At 39.6% G+C, this 5,772-nt stretch overlaps 1 pseudogene; it reads left to right on the top strand.

The window, feature by feature from the left end:
- The first annotated feature begins 4,968 nt into the window (after positions 1–4,968).
- LOC130345038 (U2 spliceosomal RNA) lies at positions 4,969–5,051 on the top strand (annotated as a pseudogene).
- Positions 5,052–5,772: the final 721 nt, after the last annotated feature.

Below are 5,772 nucleotides of genomic sequence, written 5' to 3'. Positions count from 1 at the left end.
GATGCCAAAAACAAAGTCTCATGAACATCATCCAGACTTTTATTATCTTGGAAGATTAAACTAAGTAAACCACATAAACCTCATATAAATAGGATCAACCCTTGTTTTTGTAGTTATGATAAAGACATTATTTGCTTAACATCAACAAAATGTAATTTATAATATCAGTGTTGTCTGTCTAAAGGCCCTTTTACATCTGCCAATTAATGGGCAAATTAGTGTTCCTATGTAAAAGGGGGAGCGATCAGCAATCGAGCATCATCCTTTGGCAGCAGTATACAGCAGGGAGGCTGGGACTAGAAACTTGTCAGACCTTGTGGGTCAGAACAAGCTGATCAGTTGGGTGCAACAATCCATAAAGAGCATATAACAGCAGATTCACAGCTGGTTTGGTAGTTTCTGTATTGAAACTGAAACTTGGTTTATATGTTAGAGTCCTTGCTGGGCTTAAATGGGTTGTTCAGCGACAGAAACAACCTATGTATGATGTCAAAATGTATAATTAAATGAGCAGATCACCCATTTAAGCTGTGCTTTCTTTCTGTAAACTTTGATGTCACGTCACAGCCTAGGCAGTGTACTGTCCCTCCACGCACCTCCCTTCACCTAGTGTCAGCACAGACTGCAGTAATGTGAAGGAGAGAGCTGGTGTTACTGCTCAGTAGCTTCATGGCTGATTAGATAAGGCAACTGGGGCTGTCTTATCTACATATCACTTTGGATCATGCTGACACTAGGGGAAGAGGTGGTGGAGGAGCTCTGTCTAGGCTGTGATGTGACAACACAGCTTACAGGAAGAAAGCACAGCTGAAATAGGTGTTCTATTTACTATGGATAATAACACTATATTAGTAAGTTGCTTTATTATACATTTTAACACCATACACAAGTTATTTCTGTCACCAGGCAACCTCTTTTCATAGTAGACCCTAATGATATCATCAGAGGCAGCATAAGAGTGTGCATTCTGTTGCATAACAACAAAACACAGCAACTATGAAAGAAAAACATTTTTTCTGCAGATTTTCATGATGACTAATATGGTGTCTATTAATTAAACCTGACAACTCATTTTCCTCCTTGAGTCCAGATACCTGTAACTCTGCAGAGTATGAATGAGAAACCTAAATACTCAGATTTATTTCTTTTCTTGGGTGCTTTTTACCTCTAAAGATATTGTAGAAATTTCGACAGACGCAACTATACCAGTTTTTTGTGTATCTGCATTAAAGGGGTACTCCGGTGGAAAACATTTTCTTTTAAATCAACCGGTGCCAGAAAGTTAAACAGAGTTGTAAATTACTTCTATTTAAAAATCTTAATCTTTCCAGTACTTAACAGCTGCTGTATTCTACAGAGGAAGTTCTTTTCTTTTTGAATTTCTTTTTTGTCTGTCCACAGTGCTCTCTGCTGACACCTCTGTCCATGTCAGGAACTGTCCAGAGCAGGAGTAAATCCCAATAGCAACCTCTCCTGCTCTGGAGAGTTCCTGGCATGGACAGAGGTGTCAGCAGAGAGCACCTTGGACAGACAAAAAAGAAATCCAAAAATAAAAGAACTTCCTTTGTAGTATACAGCAGCTGATAAGTACTGGAAAGATTAAGATTTTTAAATAGAAGTAATTTACAAATCTGTTTAACTTTCTGGCACCAATTGATTAAAAAAAAAAAATTTTTTTCACTGGAGTACCAAGCTTGTTGTCCTGAATCCTAAAAGTTTTTTTGAATTTCATAATTCTTGCTTGTGATTGAAAGTAGGTTTTATGAAAATGTTTGTCACCTTTCTGAAATGTTCTAGCTATCATTATAACAATGTTGTAAAAATTTAATAATGTGGTACCTTAAGTTTAGACTGGTGTTGAATTACTGCATTTCTGGATTGTTACTTTACCATAAAAAGAAACTCACTCACAAACTCCCCAGAGGTCCAGAAAAGGTCATATTTTGTCACGGTTTTTCTGTGTAATGGAATCCAAAGACCCTTCTGACCCAACATGTGAATTTCTGCTTATGAATTTGCAGTATTTCACATGGTGTAATAATTCTGACTTTGGAAACATTTTGCATAGATGTGAGACATTTTAAAATAAGGTAATCAAAATATTTTTAATTGTAATTATGTTTATATGACTTATATCGTCAGATTTACACCTTTATATTTAGATCCTATTTTATGGCATATCATGTCATCGTATCATATGGGTTTTCTTCTTAAGTGATCAATGTTAGCAATAATGGAAGAATTACTTCAAGGTGTTGCAACCAAAAACAAGGCAGAGATTAATACTTTAAATGATTTTATGACAATGCAAATTATTTCAGCATTGTATCCATACGGCATTGTACTGGCCAACATTGGCAATAAGACAGTGCCTGAGAGAAAATAGCTAGTATGCCCCAAAGCTTCCAATTCTCAGCCTCTGCAACAAAAACTAAACATAAACCACAATAATATCATCTTTACATTTTATGTGTTAACCACAAAAGAAATCATGAAACAGGATAAGTGAGATGCAATGAATAAAATGGCAGGCTCCCAACAATTATGTCTCTATGTAAAGTGCCCAGTAACAGGGTGGTCTGGGGTGAGCTGAACAATGCTATTTATAAAATTTGCTGTGCTCAGTATATCGAATCAGTGTCATTATATTGTCAATGGAATGTTGGGTAACTGAACAAACAGAATTGGACACACATTTTTTATAGGTTTAAAATATTTTTTTTTATACTTCTATTGGGGAACAGATGACATTCAGTGCAAGTGGACAACAGATGCTGAAAAACTTGCAAAGTGTTGGAGAGAAGACAAAGATGATGAATATAAAATGCATTTGGAAAGTCATCAGACCCTTTCACGTATTCATATTTTATGTTGTGTCCTCGGGCTAAAATATTTTTTTTAATTTAGGTTATACCCCATCAACCTGCACTCAATACTCCATAATGAGGATGAGAAAACAAAAGTTTAGAAATCTTTGCAAATTTAAAAGAAAAGGCAAACATTTAATTAAGCTTGGACATAAGTATTAACCTCTTAAGGACCCATGACGTATGCATACGTCATGAGTCCCGGTCCTGCGATATAACGCGGGGTCACACGGTGACCCCGCATCATATCGCGGCGGGCCCGGCGTCATAGTGAAGCCGGGACCCGCCTCTAATAGCGCGCGGCACTGATCGCTGTGCCGCGCGCTATTAACCCTTTAGCCGCGCGCTCAAAGCTGAGCCGCGCGGCTAAAAACGAAAGTAAAAGTGCCCGGCTTGGTGGTGGCAGAATCATGCTGAGGGGAATTTTCCAGCAGTTGGGACAGGGAGATGAGTCAGGGTTGAGCAGAAGATCAATGAAGCAAATCACAGACATATTCTTCATAAAAACATGATGCTCTGTGCCCCAGACTAGGCCGAAGGTTCACCTTCCAACAAGAAAATGGAGGAGATTTATCAAAACCTGTGCAAAGGAAAAGTTGCCCAGTTTCCCATAGTAACCAATCAGATTGATTCTTTAATTTTGCAGAGGCCTTATTAAAAATAAAAGACACAATCTGATTGGTTGCTATGGACAACCCAGCAACTCTTCCTCTGGACAGGTTTTAATAAATCTACCCCAGCAGCTTAGGGAAAACTCTGTAAATATCCTCCAGAACCCTGACTAGACTCCAATTGAACATTTCTGGAGAGAAGTAAAAAAATGGCTTCCACTGATGGTCCCCATCTAACCTGACAGAGCTTGAGAGGATCTGCAGTGAAGAAAGGAAGAAATACAGATGGACAAACCTGGTGGCATCATAGCCAAAAAAAACTGGAGGCTGTAATGCATTGTATGCCTATCTATCCCCACAGGTATTTAGTATAGGGCAATGTATTTTCCCCTAATGACATTAACAATGGGAGGTAATATGTCATGTCTCTCAGCAATCCATATTGCAGATTCATAATTGCAGGACATATTATTAGAATTCTTTACAGCAAATTAAGCCCCATACAATATTGGCTTCCTAAATTAACTGAAATATATGTATGGAATAAAAATAATAGAAATCTCCAGAAGTTCATGTTTAAGTCTTCAAGGCTATATTAACCTGCTTTTTCATTTTAGCCTAAATCCTTCTTAAATTAATTTCAACATGGGTAAGATAAATAATGTTCTCAAATGGATGTAAACCCACTGAGAGAGCTACGAGCAATGCCCCCACATGAATGAACACACTGCTATAGTCCAGGTACTGACAGATCAGGGCAAATCATTAACAGGGAAGGGCTTTATCAGTCCTAAACAATCAGATTGTTCTATGTAGCAGGGCTGTTACTGTAGGATATGTGCGGGACTACACAGGTCAGATTCTAGGAAACACTTTTTCTGTAATGAGATTAATAAAATACATCTAAATATTTTTTTTGTTTAAAGCCACACACTGAAACATGTTCTTCTTTTCTAACCTGTTTTTGGTTTTCTAAAGGTTTTTATTCATTTTTAGTACGTTATTGTGGGGGCAACCATCTTAACCGAGTTGTTTTTAAGAGATGTTTTACAGCAAGCCTTGTGAGCATGCATAGACTGAAGGGGACCCTATTCATTTGTATGGAAGAGTTTGATCCCAGTTAGTACATAAAGAAATATCCACTGTCATGGTTGTAACTAGAAAAGGCTGGGCCCCATAGAAAAAAAATCACAATTGCCCTCCCCTAAAGTTATTGCTAGAACGAAGGGGCAGAAGCGCTAGGCTGGGGGATTTGTTTCTTTGCTATTCTGTTCAGTTATGCTCACTAAAGCAGAGCGAGCGGTATATGGATGTGCAAAAAGTGTCAAACTGTTTTATTGAATTCATACACTTTTTATTCCGCTCTTTCATTCTAGCTATAAGTGGGGTCCCTATGACACATCAGAATAAATTAGATGTGGTGTAGACTGCTCCTGCATAGCCACTGCTCCATTGACTGTCTACCTGGAACAACAAATATTTCGGACTGCTAATGTTCTTGGCCTTTTGGCTGAGATCAAGTGTAGTATCTGTTCTTATCATGTAGTCCACTGGTAGGAATGGATGGCCACATGGTGGAGCAGAGGTACCGGGGTGTTCCAGGGCCTGTGCCACAGAACCAGCTCAACGGGTGCTCTGATGTGACCTGTTTTCTCCAGGTCTGGCCATGAGGTTGGGGGGTGTAGAGCTGAGGTACATTTGTGCCTCGGGAAGTGGTGACCCTAAGGTGCCTAAACTTATTGGAGGGATTCTCCACTGAGGGGAAGCACTGCACCATTAACTCTTTACCTTTGGCACTCACCCTTGGTATCCCGGCCTTCTGGCTAGGATCAGTGAAATTTTTTTATATCCGGCCGGATGACCGGGCACTATATCTGCACTTTTCATATTTTCATTTTTTTTGTTTGTTTGTCACCGTGCCACTTTTACGTGTTTGTTTTGTACACATGATTTATCAGGATGCAGTAGCCCTTCTGGGTGTCCCTCCGGGCAGTCTAGGGGAGGTGTGTGTGGCCATTTGGTTCCTCACCTCCCTGCAACCCCTGGGCATCTTGGCTTCGGTCGAGATGCCATCAGTATACGGCTCCTTGGATGATACTTTGGTTAACACCTAGGTTGAAGCCAGGTGCATTTGTGGCCCCTCAGTAGCTTCGACGAAAAGGGTCATCGAACCTGGATTCTTACAGGTGCCTTTTGGATCTGAAGGGTAGGTTTGTTGGGGGGCTCTCTGCTGTTTGAGAAGGGCTAAGAGATAGACTGCATCCTTTGTGTATGTTTTCTTAGTCTGATACGTT

Source organism: Hyla sarda, chromosome 1 (genome assembly GCF_029499605.1).
Source record: "Hyla sarda isolate aHylSar1 chromosome 1, aHylSar1.hap1, whole genome shotgun sequence".
Lineage (NCBI taxonomy): Eukaryota > Metazoa > Chordata > Amphibia > Anura > Hylidae > Hyla > Hyla sarda.
Note: the sequence above shows the minus strand (reverse complement) of the source record. Positions and strands in the feature narration are given on the sequence as shown.